General features: G+C 37.4%; 1 protein-coding gene across 5 annotated transcripts in view; it reads left to right on the top strand.

The window, feature by feature from the left end:
• Nucleotides 1–17,181, top strand: part of LOC149573029 (uncharacterized) — a 390,937-nt gene that overhangs the window by 274,360 nt on the left and 99,396 nt on the right. The window lies entirely within an intron of this gene.

Here is a 17,181-nt window from a genome sequence, read left to right as displayed (position 1 = left end):
AGGATAGTACAGTTGATCAAAAAGTGAGCATTCAGGACTTTACCGAAAATGAGTATCAGGCACAGTTGGATGCTTCTTCACATGAGATAGAGGCTAGTAGCTCTTCACTTGGTTTGGCAAGCCAGCTGAAGACAAGGGACAAGGATATTGTTGCGGCTTTATCTCATCATGACAGGATGCATGGATTGATTGAGAATTACATTTGGATGATTCAACTGTAGGAGAGACAAAAAGGAGTCACAACAGGTACTTCTTGTGGTGACTTATAGGCGATTAGGGAAGGAATGGGAATGATGAAGTTGAGTTATTTACATCTTCTATCAGATCATGACCATCTTCTTAGCCTTGTCAGAGACTATTCAGATGCCTTGAGGAGGAAGGAGAAGGAAGTTGACAGGCTTTCTCGCGAGCTTGAGGACACTCAAGCTTCTTTGGTGAATACTCCATTGGCATTACAGGACTGGGAGAGACATTGGGATAAGCATGGCATGGAGTTGAGTTTAGTTTCATCTTGCACTCCTGATACCCAGCTTTCTGCGGCACGTAAATCATATGTGGTCATTGATAATGTTGTGAGTTCATCTTGCATTCACATCCAGGATACAAAGACAATGTCAGACAGGTATGTGGAGTTAGTTGGTATTGGTCATATTACTTAGCTGAGGAGTTTGCTTGAGTAACCAGCTGATTCTAGTTTGCGGATATGGAGTCATGATTGTTTCATTGGCCTTTGGGATTCAGTTGACTGCAGATCTTTAACACTTTTTGGTATCAATGATTGTTTGGGTGCTATCATGAATTTGATTAGCAGATTGCACGGTGTTGTCTTTTCTTGTGCTAGCAGCTTGTCCGATGTTGGTATTAGTTTTAATACACCAGTGTTGGGCTTTGTTCATATATCTAGTCGACCATTCTTGCTAGAATGTGTTGATGATCTTTCATATTTGGCAGTGTGTACAGATGAGTCCCAGGATCATATTGGCATTGATGACATCCAGGAGGATGCAGTGGGCAGTTTTGAAGACTTAGTTTGCTTGGCAGTTTCTTTTGGTACGGAGGAGTTGGATAGCGGTGGTATAGTTTTTGATACTCCGTATGTTGATATGTGCTTTGGAGTTGATTCGCAGGATATTGATGGTATTACTCTAGAGACTAGTAACTTTGAGGATACTCCTTTAGATAGTGTGTCAGAGGAGGTTGGTAGGAGACAGTCTAGCCAATGCCATCATGTGTCTAGTCAGTTGAGAGTTAGTCAGCGAGACATTGCTATAGCTTGTCAGCATTTCGATGCTGCTCGTCAGTTGTTAGCAGTTTATGGATGGGGTTCTCCTACTAGTGACGAGCAGGGAAGCAATTATCTTTCCTTGACAGAGTTCCACTCTTTATGGGAGGCTATCCAGATTCTGAGACAAAATTATATGCAGTTGGTAGCCGATAGAGATTATCTTATGGAGTGGGGGAGTACAGGATATGATGCATTATTGGCCAAGGAAGATGAGGTGAGTGAGCTTACTCAACAGCTCGAGGTGACTTCTGAGTTTCTTGAGAGTACACGGTTGGCTTTCGAGGAGCCACAGTTTCATTTAACTGAGGTGACGATGGAATTAGAACGACTTCAGTCTTTACTAGATTCTGTACAGTCACAAACCGTGGTGTCTGGTGATCCAAGGATGTCCATGGTCGAGATTGTCAAAGATAGTGGTGATTGGGATGCATCCATCCTTGATACTAACATTGGCATATCGGGTTCGTTCCCACTAGAGTCGGGTTCAGTTGAGTTGGGTGCTGCAGCAGAATGTTGTGGTATGCCTGACATGGGGGTGGCCTCTAGTACTGATGGCACGGAAACTATAGATGTTGTATCAAAGATCATGTGTGATGTTGGTGAGCTGGCAGTTGGCATGGTTCCTTCTAGTAATACTACTCCCTTGGCGATGTCTTCAGAGGTAGTAGTCAGTTCCAACTTGGTTAGTGATCGATTGCAGTTAGTTACATCTAGATTATAGTCTGAGCCACTGACTGAGATTGGCGCATTCTATCGGCATTACACTGTGAGGTATGCTCATCAATTTACCTTTGATGACCATGTAGATGAGATGATGATACAGAGATGTACTTTGGTTCCTAGTGCTTGTCATCAGTTATGGGACAGTTTGATGCCTCAGGATGAGAGTTGTGATTGGCATGACATGGCGATAGGTTCTGCGGTTGACAGCTTGATAATACATGACTTAGAGCAGGAGTTTGGGAGTGATGCTTCAGCGGTTGTTGTTATTGATTCTACTCCTTTGGCTATGACATCTCCTGACTTAGCTGGTGATCAGTCACAGTGGGTTGTATCACTTGTTCATGGTGAGCTGTTGACTGAGGTTGGTTCTTTTTATCAATATTATACTGCAGGGTATGTACATCAGTTAGCATTTGATCCTTGTGTTGAGGAGTTGATGGTAGGAAAATTTGGTTTGGGTTCCATTTCTTGCTGTTTATCTTGTTGTCTTTTTACCATCAGCAGTGCATGGGAGTTATGGTTATGAGACAGTGGCCGGTGATCTGCAAAGTTGTGTTGATTGCAGGAGTTGTATAGTGTGTGGATTCTCCATACTTGGTACAGTTTCATTCGAGAGCGTTCACCATTGTTGCAGAGTTGGATTGTACATTCCGTATAGGCCAATGGGATGCGTTGATGGTATTTACTATGTTGGCAGTTTGATATGTCGACTTTACTTGGGTTTTGATTTTCTAAGAGTTTGTGTCTCGTGGGTTTCTGACTGTGGCAGTTGTGATTTTGGAGTTTGGTTGAGCTGTAATTGTCAGTTTTATTATGGATTCCTCTTGGTTATATTGCAGAGGATATTACAGAAGCTTGTGTTAATTGACAGTAGTATAGTTCATGACGACATTTGGGATCCAGGCGGATTGATTGGTTTATTGTTCAGCCATTGCTTGGGGACAAGCAATTTCAGGAAGGGCGGATTGTCATGTCCCCATTTTGGAGGCAATTTGATTTAATTAATTTAATTAATTAGGTTGTCCAAAATAATGAATATTTTATGAGGATGACTAATTAATTATTTTAATTAAATAAATAAGTGGTATTAAGTTAATTATTTATAAAGTTATCAAATAAATAAATATTAAAAGGTAACTTTATATTTAATTAATTTAATAAAGTGACTTGAACTATAAAATATTTTTTATAGTCACTTAATAGATAAAATAAAATAATGTTCTAGAAGTTTCTGGAGAAAGTGGAGAAAAAGAATAAATAGGCACCCCGGGCTTCATTCTAATCATCCAGTTGTTTATTTCTCTCTTGACATCAAATTGTGATTCAGTCACAAAGTCTATTGTGGAGCCAAGTGGTTTCAGATAGTCAATTGATCTTTGGGAACGAAAACTTCCTTGGATTTGCATAACTGAGAAAGTGAAATATCTTTTGAAGGGTTGCACATTTGGAGGTGATACTTCAGTCACTTCAGCTAGGGCATCATTGGGCCTAAGGCCATTTTCAGCATTTCAGCATTTCAGGAGGCATTTTTAGCAGGGCCGAAATTATTGGAGGTCATTTCTAGTAGTTCCGAAATTATAGGAAGCCATTTTAAAGCAGAACCGAAAAAAAAAGCAAGCCGAAAAAGCAGTCCGAAAAAAGCAGGCTGAAAAAGAAGCTCCGAAAAAGCAATCCGAAAAAGTAGTTCGAAAAAGCGGATCCGAAAAAGCAGTTCGAAAAAAAGCGATCTGAAAAAAGCAGTTCGAAAAAGCAAATCCGGAAAAAGCAGATCGGAAAAAAGCAAAGTAGAAGGGGCAGCATTGAAGAAAATTATTACAGCCATCTACAATCAGGGTCTTCACTTCTCATTTGGCATATTTTCTGAGAAATGTAGGTTTTAAGCTGAGTACAAAATATAGCTTCAGCACTTCACTATTTTACATTGTACTTGTCTTTGTTTGCCATTTGGCATTATTGGTATCAAAGGAAGGCTAGGATTTTGCAATTGAAAGAGCATTGTAATTTTTAGACTATCTATATTGCAAACCTAGAGTTTGATGATCAACTTATTAGTTTGCATGCCAATTGTTTGACAAAATGTCAATTGGCTGTAAGTTCTCTTTTTGGCATAAATAATGTTATAATTTTGCATACTAAGTGTTTATGTTAATGACACTTGTTTGTAAGTGTATTAATGCCATCTTAGGTTGCATCCAAAGTATTTGTCATAATTACTAGTTGTTGTAGCTGCATATTGCAAGTAGTTAAGTCACATATTTGTATTGAATATTGTCAAAATTAGTTGCACATTCATGTTAGGTCATTGTTTAGACAATTTGGAGTCTTTTTTGTAAGCATTCTCTTTGATGCAAATCGAAACAAGAGTCATTGCAGCAATCTGAAAAGTTATATCAGTCATATGACCCCTTGTATGCAAAGTGTTTGACAAAATTCTTCGAGCCTTCAATCAGCATTTTAAAGTCAGAATTGAGCAAGATCATTACAGTGGTATCAGAGCTTGCTTGCAAAGTGTTTAACGAAATGTCAAACAATTGAAGTATAAAGATTTTTTGTGTTTGAAGAAGTTATAACCTGTTGGGGTTATTACATACAGAGCCAAATCTTTTTATTTTCCTTCTAACTTCATTGTACTTTTCCTATGTCTAGATCTCTACTTTTATAGCCAGCAAGACCACAAGTCAGCTTGTCAGGCAAATTATTACAAAATATAGGTCGTGTCCCAAAGAAGAATTTGATGCCGTTAAGATTTAGCAAATTAACTTACGTGGGGACAAGGATAGGTCCATGCGTGATCTAAGAAGAGGTTCCCAAGTGCGCGGAACGCCATGATGCCAACCGAAGCCAAACCTACACGTTACTCGAGCTGCTAGCAAAACACACGCCTTGAAAAAAGAAAAGGATAATTCTTGCAAATGATGGAATTAGATTTTGTGAGCTTAGGGGAAGGATCTGTCATGTCCCCAAATTTTAATGTAATAATTAAATTAAATTTGATTAATTGGTCCAAAAATTTAAAGAATAAAATAAAAGGACCTTTAATTAGTTAATTAATATGGGGCCCAAGTTAATAATATTTGTATTTGTGGTTTCAACTAATTTAGTATATGACAGACCCATTTTTATTTTTATTTCCATAGGTGTTGCCATCGGCTATCTTTGTAAACCCTCGAAAGTTCCTCTGAAGGGTATTTAAGTACGACATATAGGTAGTAGTTATGCGATTTGCATTATTTCTTTGTACTGCGAATTCCTATTGGAGTTCTCTGTTGTTCGCCATTTCGGAAGTGAAAGACCTTCCCTCCTTGGCTAGTTTGGTTTCGATGGGACTCAACCCTCACCCTATTTTGATTCTCAGTATTACTTTGCTTCGGGTCTAGCATATCTAGAGCACTATCATTGCCTACTAATATATATTTACATGATTTAGATTGCCCATCTTTGTATTGATTTATGTTTGTTATTGGCTATTGTCCTAACTTGTATTGGATTTGGCATCGTGGAAGGCACACACAGCTCCACTATTCTGGGGTGCACATCTATCTCCATCTGTATGAATTGGGAGCCGTATGACCCACCAGCAATTATCACCCTGCCATATGCCATCCCCATACCTTTGCCGCAGGCCAACATCTCACATTCCCTAGCCGTACGGTCATCCTTCCACATTACTGTACAATATCTAGTCAACATCACCATACAATCGCATTACCTCCACCGTACAGACTTACCCTCCACCCGTACAGTCTGACTCTTTCTGCCGTACGGACATACAATTCTAACTTCAATGTATGCATAACTTGCTATCACCATACATTGCTCGTTGGTCTTGGCTACTGTACAAACAAGGCAAATTCCAGTGATTTGTTGCATGCAATGAACTATTTTCTTTCTTTAACGAGAAATTTGAGGCCGACGAGCATAGGAACAATATAGTGGTATCAGAGCAATTGACTTCGGGTCAAGATTGCCTACAAACAAAGATCCGCTTCGGGACGAGATCCCCTTCAAACTGAGATTGTCTTCGGGCCGAGATCGCCTTAGGCCAAGTTTGCCTTAGGGACATTACAAGATCCATGATAGGTCCACATTAAGAAGTTGACTACGTGGAAAGAGAAGCCACGAACAAAAATGGCCATTCTCCAAATAGAAAACAAGAACAATGGAAGGAGATCCTTAGTTTGATGCAAGATTGACAGAGTACCCAAGATGCTTCTACATCATGATAGAGTAGGTGTTTCAATTGGTTTGAATCTCGATCAATTATTTTCACCATCAACACCTACAGTTGGTTTTCAATTGATTTTGTTATTGATGTCAATTATTTGGGTGTTGGTGCTACAGGAGTTGGTTGTGCACAATAGGGATATCACATAGCTTTATCCTTGAGACCTGAGCAGATTGCTAGGATTGCTTGGGGACAAGTAATTCTTGGTAGGGAGGATTTTAATGTCACCATTTTTAGTAGGTTCTTGCAATTGGCTTGGTCAATTCATCATCGCGACTCTCATGAGCAGACAGTAGGATTTGAGGGTCTCGGTTGTGGAGTTGTTATGCTTTCTAGTGGCCTATGGTGAGTGTAGGCTCCATTTTGAGGGTCTCACTATTTTTACTAAGTCAACAGTTGGTTCCAATGAGCTTAGTTAAGTTCGAGGAGTTGAGTGATGTTCTCAGTTTTTATTTTTGGCTTCTGGTTTGGGCTCCAAGAATCTTGGATGGAGTGTCTATTTTTATTGTCACCTCATTAGGTTCATTCATTGTTTTTCTTCATCAAGATAACTCCTTTGCTGTGATATTTCGACTTTTCTGCTTCTTTAGTCATTTTTGCAAGAGGGGTGAATTACTATTATTATTCAACTAAATATGTCGAGGTTGCTATCTTTGTTGGTATTGTATGTCGACCACCTTAGTGTCATAGCTCGTTGGGACTAGGTTGAAAAGTTTGAAAACTTGGGTATAAGAAATTAATGACCTTGTGGGTCAGAATGTCGTAATATGGTTGAAAAGATTGTTTTTGGTAGTGAAAAGGAAATTAATAAATTATATTTTGTGCCCAAGTATAAAGCAAAAAGGCTCTTAAGTGAAAGATGTGTAGTTGAAGCTAAGTTAGCAATAGAGTTCTTAAATATTGCTCTTATTATGAGAATTGATCATCCCATTGTCTATTTGCTTTTTATTGTCTCCTGTGAGGGTTTTTGAGTTTGTAAATTTTTAATCCATTGCTGAAGTATAATGGATTTGGACTAAGATTTTGGTGTTATCTCATACTGTATTGACTGTGGCTGAGAAGAGAATTGATTGGTGTTTCCCACTGCTGAGGTATAGTGAACTCAATTCTGGGTTTGGCAATCTGAATTTGCAGACGTCTTCCATATTGTAATTGCTATCGTTGAGGAAGACATTTGGAGCTGGGAGTTTATGGTAAATTGTATCTGCATGGGGTTTTAGTGTCTATTTTGTTGTAACTTCTACCTAGACTGGACGTTTCTTCCCTACTGCACTTTGCTACTGTTAGTGCGACCAGACGGCAAGTTTAACGGCTGTGGTTACATCTTACAAGCATTGTTAGAAACAATTTGATGTAGGAGCATCCTAGGTTGCCTTGTTATCTTGCTCATTTTGTTTCTTTCTACATGTTGATACTGAGTTACTGTAGCTCCAGTGTACGCCAAGTGATTCTTCATTTGCCAAGTTACCCAGTGTATGCCAAGTGACTCTTCATTCGCTAAGTTACCCACTCTACACCAAGTGACTCTTCATTCGCCAAGTTACCCAGTGTACGCCAAGTGACTCTTCATTCGCCAAGTTACCCAGTGTATGCCAAGTGACTCTTCATTAACCAAGTTACACAGTGTACACCAAGTGATTCTTCATTCGCCAAGTTACCCAGTCTATGCCAAGTGACTCTTCATTAACCGAGTTAACTAGTGTACGCCAAGTGACTCTTCATTAATCGAGTTACCCAGTGTACGCCAAGTGACTATTCATTAATTGAGTTACCCAGTGTATGCCAAGTGACTCTTCATCCGCCGAGTTATCCAGTGTATGCCAAGTGACTCTTCATGTGCTAAGTTACCCAGTGTATGCCGAGTGTCAACATTTGAACGTGATTTCTGTGAGCTGAGTTGCAAGATTTATTTTGATCGCGACATTTATGTTAAGATCTTTTCTTGCGATGCGTCCAGACCGTTGTTGGGTCGGCCTTCCTCTTATGTAATGTTCTAGAATAATCTGTAAGCCATTTTGGCAAGTATATATAGAGAGTGTTTAGGCTTCGAGTTAGGTAAGTTTTTGGGAAGAAGATTAGAGAGTAGAACTAAAAGTGTGAATTTGCAGTTGGATCTTTGAATGTGAATGTATTTGTAATTGGCTGTAACCCAGAAGGCCTTACAACTGGGCATGTATGAAGATATTTTGATGAATCAATAAAAGTATTTCACTCTTCTTCCTCCTTTGGTTGTTGTTCTTTGTGTTTGCTTCTGTTATGTTAACTCTTGCAGTGTGGTTTGGATAGCTGGGTGAGCCTTTCGCCCTAGTTATTCACCCCTTTGCCTGCATCAGTTGGTATCAGAGCTTGAGGTTCGTCCTCGTGGAGATTGAATCGTGTAGAACCCTGATTTGGGATTTGGTTGTAAGGTGGCAGATCTGCGGATTTGACCTATAACTTGCAGAGGGTTACGATCTTGCAAGAACTTGATTTTTAAAGATGGTCTGTGGTAGAAGAAATAATGTTGATAATGCTATATTGGATCAGTTGACACAAATTGCAGCCAGATTAGATATTGTGGAGACAGCCCAGAGGAGAAGAGCACATCTTGATGTTGTAAGTGATGATAAAGCAGCAGCACCAAACCATAATCCAAAACTTGAAGAAGATCAAGATGAGGAAAGATTGTTGCAAATATTGTCTAGGGCAAATTCAAAGCCTGCTGTAGAAGTTGTTTCTTATGATGGAAAATTGGGTACCAATGCTGTGTTGGATTGGATCTCTGATATGGAGAAGTTCTTTGAGTATGAAAACACTCCTGATAATAGAAAGGTGAAGATTGTAGTCATTAGTTTGAAAGGTCATGCATCGCTATGGTGGGAGCACTTGCAAATTGATAGACAAAGGAGAGGAAAGGAGAAGATTAGAACTTGGCCAAAGATGGTGAACAAGGTAAAGAACAAATTCCTTCCTACTGATTACCAAGTTAGCTTGTCGAAAAAGATGCAAAATTTGAAACAAAAGGACATGACTATGAAAGAATATACCGAGGAATTCTATAGATTGGACATTAGATCTGGACATGTGGAAGATGATGTTGAGAAAATTGCAAGGTACATTAATGGATTGAGATCTGGAATTCAGGATGAAATAAGTTTTGTGAAGTTGGAAAGTGTAGAAGAAGCATATCAATATGCCTTGAAAGCTGAGGAGATCTTGACAAAGAAGCATGAACAAAGACAAAGAGGTAGAGGTGGTAGATTCCAGAGAGGTAGAGGTAGATCTTATGGAGAAAGTGTCAGATTTGACAGTTCTATGTAGGATAAAGGCAAGTCTGAATGGAAGAATGATGACAAAGGCAAGACCAAATGAAAAAGTGGTGATTCTTGCTGAGGAGGCACTAATTCTTACCAAGGAAGAGGTAATTCCTATTCCGGAGGTGGATTTCATGGTAATTGTTTTAGATGTGGTAAAGAGGGACATAGATCTTTTGAATGTAGATCCTCTAAAAGTAGGCAAGGTAACATAAATGCTGTGATTCAAGAAGATGATGAGGGTTCGCCAAGTGGACCTGAGGTTGGAGAAAATCTGATGGTGAGAAGAACCTTATGTAATAAGGGAACTGATGAGGAACCTGTTTTAAGGAGATGTCTTTTCAAGACCAGATGTAAGATGGCTGAAAAATGTTGCAAGGTGATTATTGACAGTGGAAGTTCTACAAAGTTGGCATCAGAAAAGCTGGTTACCTAGTTGTAGTTGCAGAGGCTGAAACATCCCAAACCTTATCATGTTTCATGGATCAAAGATGAGCATAAGATATTGGTAAGTGAGCAATGCCTTGTGAAGTTCAAAATTGGACATTACTTTGATGAAGTTTTGTGTGATATTATGCCCATGGATTGTTGTCATATTTTGTTGGGTAGACCTTGGCAATATGATAGATATGATGTACATGATGGAAAATTGAATCAATATACTATTTGGGTAAATGGGAAGAAACAAACATTGCTGCCTTTGATTGAAAGTCCAGATGAGGTTAATTGTACTACTGTAAAAATTTACATGGTTAATGAGAAACAATTTGAAAAGGAAATGAAAAAGAATCAAGTCTGTTTTTCCATAGTTCCTAGGGGACCGAGTGTTGGCAGTAATGACCGAGCAACAGACGCTAGTAATGACTGAGTGACAACAGATAGTGATAGCCGAGTGCCAGTAGAAATTACCATATTGTTGAATGAGTTTAAAGAAATTATTGCTAATGATATTCCTCATGGTTTACCTCCAGTAAGAAGTATAAGTCATTGTATGGATCTGATTCCTAGAGCTAGTTTTCCAAACAAAGCACCATATAGATTGACACCTACAGAGAATAAAGAACTTAACAAACAAGTGCATGAGTTGTTGCAAAAAGGTTTGATTAGAGAAAGCTTGAGTCCATGTACTGTACTTGTTGTATTAGCACCTAAAAAGAATGGAGAATGTGTACTGATTTCATAGCTATTAACAAAATCACAGTAAAATATAGGTTTCCTATGCCTAGGATGGATGACATAATGGATTATTTCAATGGAGCAAAGTGTTTTACCAAGATTGATTTGAAAAGTGGCTATCATCAGATCAGAATCAAAGAAGGTGATGAATGGAAGACTGCTTTCAAGACAAAAGATGGTTTGTATGGATGGTTGGTTATGCCTTTTGGTTTGACTAATGCACCTAGTACTTTCATGAGGTTGATGAATGAAGTTCTTAAAAGATTCTTGGGTAAGTTTGTGATTGTTTATTTGGATGATATTTTGATATTCAATAAGACTAAGGAAGAACATCTTGAGCATATTAGGCAAGTATTGCAAAGGTTGAAAGAGAAAAAGTTGCTAATTAATCTGAAAAAGTGTTCTTTTATGCAAAAAGAGATTGTGTATTTGGGATTTGTGATTTCAGTTGATAGATTGAAGATGGATCCCTACGAAGGTTAAAGAGAAGGTTAAAGCAATTTTGGAATGGCCTACACCTAAGAATGTGGGTGAAGTAAGATCATTTCATAGTTTGGCTAGTTGTTACAGAAAGTTTATAAAGAATTTTAGTGTTGTTTGTAATGCTATGACTGAAACAATGAGAGGAGATAAAAAGGAATTCAAGTGGACACATGGAGCTGATAAGAGTCTTGAGACTTTGAAACAAAAGGTTGCTGAATTACCTGTATTGGCTTTGCCCGATTTCAACAAAGTATTTCAAGTTGAATGTGATGCAAGTGGTAATGCAATAGGAGCTGTATTAAGTCAATAAAGTAAGCCTGTTGCTTTCTTGAGTGAAAAGTTGAATGATGCCAAAAGGAAGTATTCTATGTATGATCAAGAATTTTATGCCATTGTTCAATCATTGAAGAAGTGGAGACATTATTTGATTCTTAAGGAGTTTGTGTTGTACACTGATCACAAAGCTTTGCAATACTTGGGAAGTCAACATAAATTGAATCAGAGACATATGAAGTGGGTTGAGTACTTGCAGAGTTTTACATTTGTGATCAAGCATAAGAGTGGAGTTAGTAGCAGAGTTGCTGATGTATTGAGTAGAAGATGTTCTTTGTTGACTGAAATGAAGGTTGAAGTTCTTGATTTTGATGAAATGAAAGAATTGTATGATGTTGATCCTGATTTTTCTGAGGCATGGAGAGAGTGTAGAGCACCAAATCTGACAAACCACATAAGTAAGTATTATGCATATTTCATTAAAGAAGGTATGTTGTTCAAAGGTATTCAGTTGTGTATTCCTAGAAGTCCTATGGGGTTGAATCTGATGAAGGAAAAGCATAGTGGTGGATTAGTTGGACATTTTGGAATTGATAAGACATTGAGTTTGCTGAAAGAGAAATATTATTGGCCACAAATGTATAAGAATGTTCAGAAATTTGTAAAGAGTTGTGGAGTTTGTCAAGCTACAAAGAGAGTGAGTCAAAATATTGGTTTGTATACACGTATTACTGTTCCTGAGAAACCTTGGACTGACATTAGTATGGATTTTGTTCTTGGATTGCCTAAGACAATGAAGGGGTATGATTCTATATTTGTTGTAGTGGACAGATTTTCTAAGATAGCTCATTTCATACCATGCAAGAAGACATCAGATGCTGAGCATGTTGCTGAACTTTTCTTTAAAGAGATTGTGAGATTGCATAGATTGCCAAAAAGTATTATTTCAGATAGAGACAGTAAGTTTGTTGGTTATTTTTGGAAGGCTTTGTGGAAGAAGATGGGTATTGAGCTAAAGTTCAGTTCTACATTCCATCCACAAACAGATCGACAGACAGAGGTTGTGAATAGAAGCTTGGGAAATTTGCTGAGATGTTTAGTTGGGAATAAACCAAGTAATTGGGAGATGGTATTGGCACAAGCTGAATTTGCATATAGTAATTCTGTGAATAGAAGTACAGGGAAGACACCTTTTGAGATTGTTACTAGAATGCATCCTAGAGGTATATTAGATTTGAGAGATGTTGCTGGTGAAGAAAAGAAAAGCGCTGCAGGAGATGAATTTGCTGATTTTATGGAGTCTTTACATAAGGAAGTGAAGTTGAGGTTGGAACAAAGTAATCAAAAGTATAAGGAGAATGCTGATTAGTCTAGAAGACACCATGATTTTCAAGTTGGTGATGAGGTGATGGTTTATCTAAAGAAAGGAAGATTCCCAGTTGGAACATACAATAAGCTGAAGATGAAGAAATTTGGACCTTGTAAGATCTTGAAGAAGTTTGATAGTGGTAATGCTTATGAAGTTGAGTTCCCTGATGACATGGATATATCTCCTATATTCAATATTGCTGATTTGTATAAGTATCATGAGTCAGAAGATGAAATCGTTGTATTAGAAGATTATCCTAAGAAGCAGATTGAAGAAGTTGAACAGATATTGGATCAAAAAGTTGGCAAGAGCACAAGAGGAAAAGATTACTAGAATATTTGGTAACGTGGAAGAACAGGCCTATTGAAGATGCTTCATGGATTTGTCAATCTGAGTTGGATTCCACTCAGATCGTGACATCTCAATGATTTAGGAGAATCATTTCTTTCAACCCTGGTTGTCTAATGCAAGAGCATCCTGGGTTGCCTTGTTATCCTGCTCATTTTGTTTCTTTCTGCATGTTGATACCGAGTTACTGTAGCTCCAGTGTACCCCAAGTGATTCTTCATTCGCCAAGTTACATAGTGTACGCCAAGTGACTCTTCAATGCCAAGTTACCCAGTGTATGCCAAGTGACCCTTCATTCGCCAAGTTACCTATTGTATGCCAAGTGACTCTTCATTAATCGAGTTACCCAGTGTACGCCAAGTGACTTCATTAACCAAGTTACACAGTGTACGCCAAGTGATTCTTCATTTGCCAAGTTACCCAGTGTACGCCAAGTGACTCTTCATTAACCGAGTTACCCAGTGTATGCCAAGTGACTCTTCATTAACCGAGTTACCCAGTGTACGCCCAGTGCCTCTTCATTCGCTGAGTTACCCAATGTATGCCAAGTGACTCTTCATGTGCCAAGTTACCCAGTGTATGTCGAGTGTCAGCATTTGGACGTGATTTCTACGAGCCGACTTGCGAGATTTATTTTGATCGTGACATTTATGTTAAAATCTTTTCTTGGGATGCGTCCACACCGTTGTTGGGTTGGCCTTCCTCTTATGTAATGTTCTAGAATAATCTGTAAGCCATTTTGGCAAATATATATAGAGAGTGTTAAGGCTTAGAGTTAGGTAAGTTTTTGGGAAGAAGATTAGAGAGTAGAACTAAAAGTGCGCATTTGCAATTGGATCTTTGAATGTGAATGTATTTGTAATTGACCGTAACCCAGAAGGCCTTACAGCTAGGCATGTATGAAGATACTTTGATGAATCAATAAAAGTATTTCACTCTTCTTCCTCCTTTGGTTGCTGTTCTTTGTGTTTGCTTTCGTCGTGTTAACTCTTGCAGGGTGGTTTGGATAGCTGGGTGAGCCTTTGGCCCTAGTTATTCACCCCTTTGCCTGCGTCATAGTCTTTGGAGCAATCTGATATTTGGCATTGATAGGAGGAGTCTAGGCTGCATTAATTCTTGACAGGCTGTATTTCACAATGGTGGCTGCCACCTTTGGATTGGGCATTGGAATTCTTCTTGCTACTGCTGCAATCAATCTAATGTCAAGGTGCAAATAAATTTCTGATTTAATTGTCGTCTATGTCCCATGTAAATGATGCAATTAGATTATTACCATTGTGATCACTGCATTGATAATTCCAGTCAATTTCATTTACGATATCGGTACTAGCATATCTATTATTCTGATAAAATTCAACAATCATACATCCCCCAAAAAACAGAATTGCAAATAATATCAACAAAACAAATTCTTCAGCATAGTTTCGAAGTGAGCCAGGAGGGGTTCATTACAATTTTGCTGTTGATGTATTTCAATTTTCAATAACATCAAATTTTAGAATAGAGCATTTTTGCATTTGGATAGTTACAGTATCACTGTTGTGAGTTGCATTTGAAGAAATTTATGTAAGCCAAAATTCATTTTAAAAACTACAAAACACAGAACCAAATAAACTCACGAAACACTATAAATAGCCTGCTTGCAAACAGTTTGACAAAATTTCAGTGGCAGAGGGAAAAAAAAATAGATAGATCTATATGCTATAACATACTCATTCAGTTTTTTAAGCTATAACAAATCATAACTTCATATTTTTAATCAAATTCAATAACAACAGATAGAGTGGATTGATAAAGAAAGCAATATAATTTATAATAATAAAAATATATTGCTTTCTCAAAATTATATGCTTTCTTTATTAATCCACTCTTCCTCTAGTGTTAGCAGTTCGATTAAAATTATAAAAGTATTATAGATTAATGTGTTTTTTCAATTTATCTCATAGCATATTCTTTAGATGTAGATCTATCTATTATGTTAGAATAAGTAATAGTATAGTTACATAGTTTCTCCTTAATTTTTCACTTTGTTTTTAATGTTATTTTTAATTGACTTTATGTTATATTTTATATGATTTTAGCTCCATCTTGTCTTTCAACTCATTTTGGCTTCTGTGTACTTCCTTCCCTTCTTTTTAACATTTCTTGGTCTGCAACTTACTATTTCTCTTTCTTCTTATGCATTCTCTCATCCTGAAAAAGGATCACAAAGTGTGATGCAAAATGTCGTTGCAAATACCCACAAAGCCAGAAACAGGAAAGTATCAACTTAAATATTACTATAAGGCATCTGGTGTTTAAAAGGTGTAGTTCAGTATGTAATTCAAAAGTGATTTTACTTTTTTTTAAATTATTTTTAAATACTTGTAGGGAAATATTAAATTCAAATATAGTGCTCAAAAGGTAACTATCAAAGAAAGTCTTTTGCTCAAAGCAAATTACCCAATTTGTTATTCCTTCCTAGAGTGAGTATGAATTATTCAAGGATGAAAATCTTTGCTGTGTGAGATCTAAAGGATGAAAACCCTTTTATCCAATAGAGGTGATTCCATCTAGGGATGATATTTGGGTTAAACATTTTGAGATATTTTGGGATATTTTCAGCGGTATGGAAACTTTAGTCAAGATTCCAATTATTTGTTGTGATCCAAGCGATCATATTCTGTTGAGTCACTTTAATTTTCTTCAGTGTGTGAAATCTAATGCTATTTCATATCTTATAGTTTCTGTTGGTATCACTTCACAGCCACACTTACCTTTTCTCATTTTAATACGTATCATTTGGTAATGTTTTGTGGTCATTGTACTAATCTTGTAGTAGCTGTAATGTATGAAGGGGATCCCAGTTGCAGCTATGAAAATGAGCATTAGTTCTGTTTGTTTTCTATTGCTACATACAATAGTACAGCTATCTTGTGAATGGGGTTTCTTCTATTATCAATGATATATATATATTTTTTTGTATGAATATTTTCTGATAAAGCATTCATAACAGTATATTAAACACAGCATTTGCATTGAGTTTCAGTGTTGTTTATTACCAAGCATTGAACGATTCAGAAAACATGAAAAATTGCATATTGTATGAAAATGCCAGAATAGGATGCTGCACAGTCAAGGTAAATTGTAGAGTTGAACCTTGAGTTCTTGATGTTGAAGATAAATGTACATTTGAACGCAGCACTCAAGCATGTTGGTTGAGCAAGTATACTGTAAGGGAAGCTGTTAGAACAGTGTAAAGTTGCTTGAGAAATCTCACAATGTTCACAAGCACTACAGACAAAATCTCACAACCATTTAAAGGTCGAAATTGAGCAATTTACATAAAACCTTGCATGGTGGTGTAGATGATGTACAACCCACTTACTGTCATATTCTATTTCTCCTGGGTATTTTTGTGTTAATATTTCTTTCCATACGTGTCTTATTTAGTTTCTTATTTTTATTTGATCAATTCGAGCATAGGAGGCAGTAAATTGATGGGTAACATTTTCATCATATTTGAGAGGTTTTACAAAAAATAATGAAAACTTCCTGAAAGTCGGAAATAATGCATTGAGTATCTTGAAAATCCTGTCATCCTTAGCAGATGGAACTGCTGAATTCTAACCGTCTTTCATGAGGAAGATGTCATTGCTTCCTCACTGGATGATCCCTCTAACCTAACATCCTTCTAGGGGATTGTTGAAGTATATGTCTAAAGCATTTCATAGGTGGCAATTCATATGCCATGTAGACCCTTTCACCTGTCTTTGGCTATTGCTCTTCACCATCAAACAACCCCATAGAAAAGGTTCTCATCAAAAGAGAAGCAGTAAAAGAAAATTGAGTTCAACTTGCAATTAACCCCAAAACCCCCTAGCTTTTGAGCACTTCCAGAAGGTAGCAAAAACTCTCATCTTTTTCCTGTACATTGTTAACAGTATCTGTCAAAACCCACCTTGCCCAACAGTGCTTTGAAAACTCATTGTCTTTATTATGCCTAGATATTCAATTTTTTGTTATA

The sequence above is a fragment of the Cupressus sempervirens genome, chromosome 2 (genome assembly GCF_028749045.1).
Source record: "Cupressus sempervirens isolate cs-2001-9-10 chromosome 2, ASM2874904v1, whole genome shotgun sequence".
In the NCBI taxonomy this organism is placed as follows: domain Eukaryota; kingdom Viridiplantae; phylum Streptophyta; class Pinopsida; order Cupressales; family Cupressaceae; genus Cupressus; species Cupressus sempervirens.
This window is presented reverse-complemented; position numbering and strand designations above follow the sequence as displayed.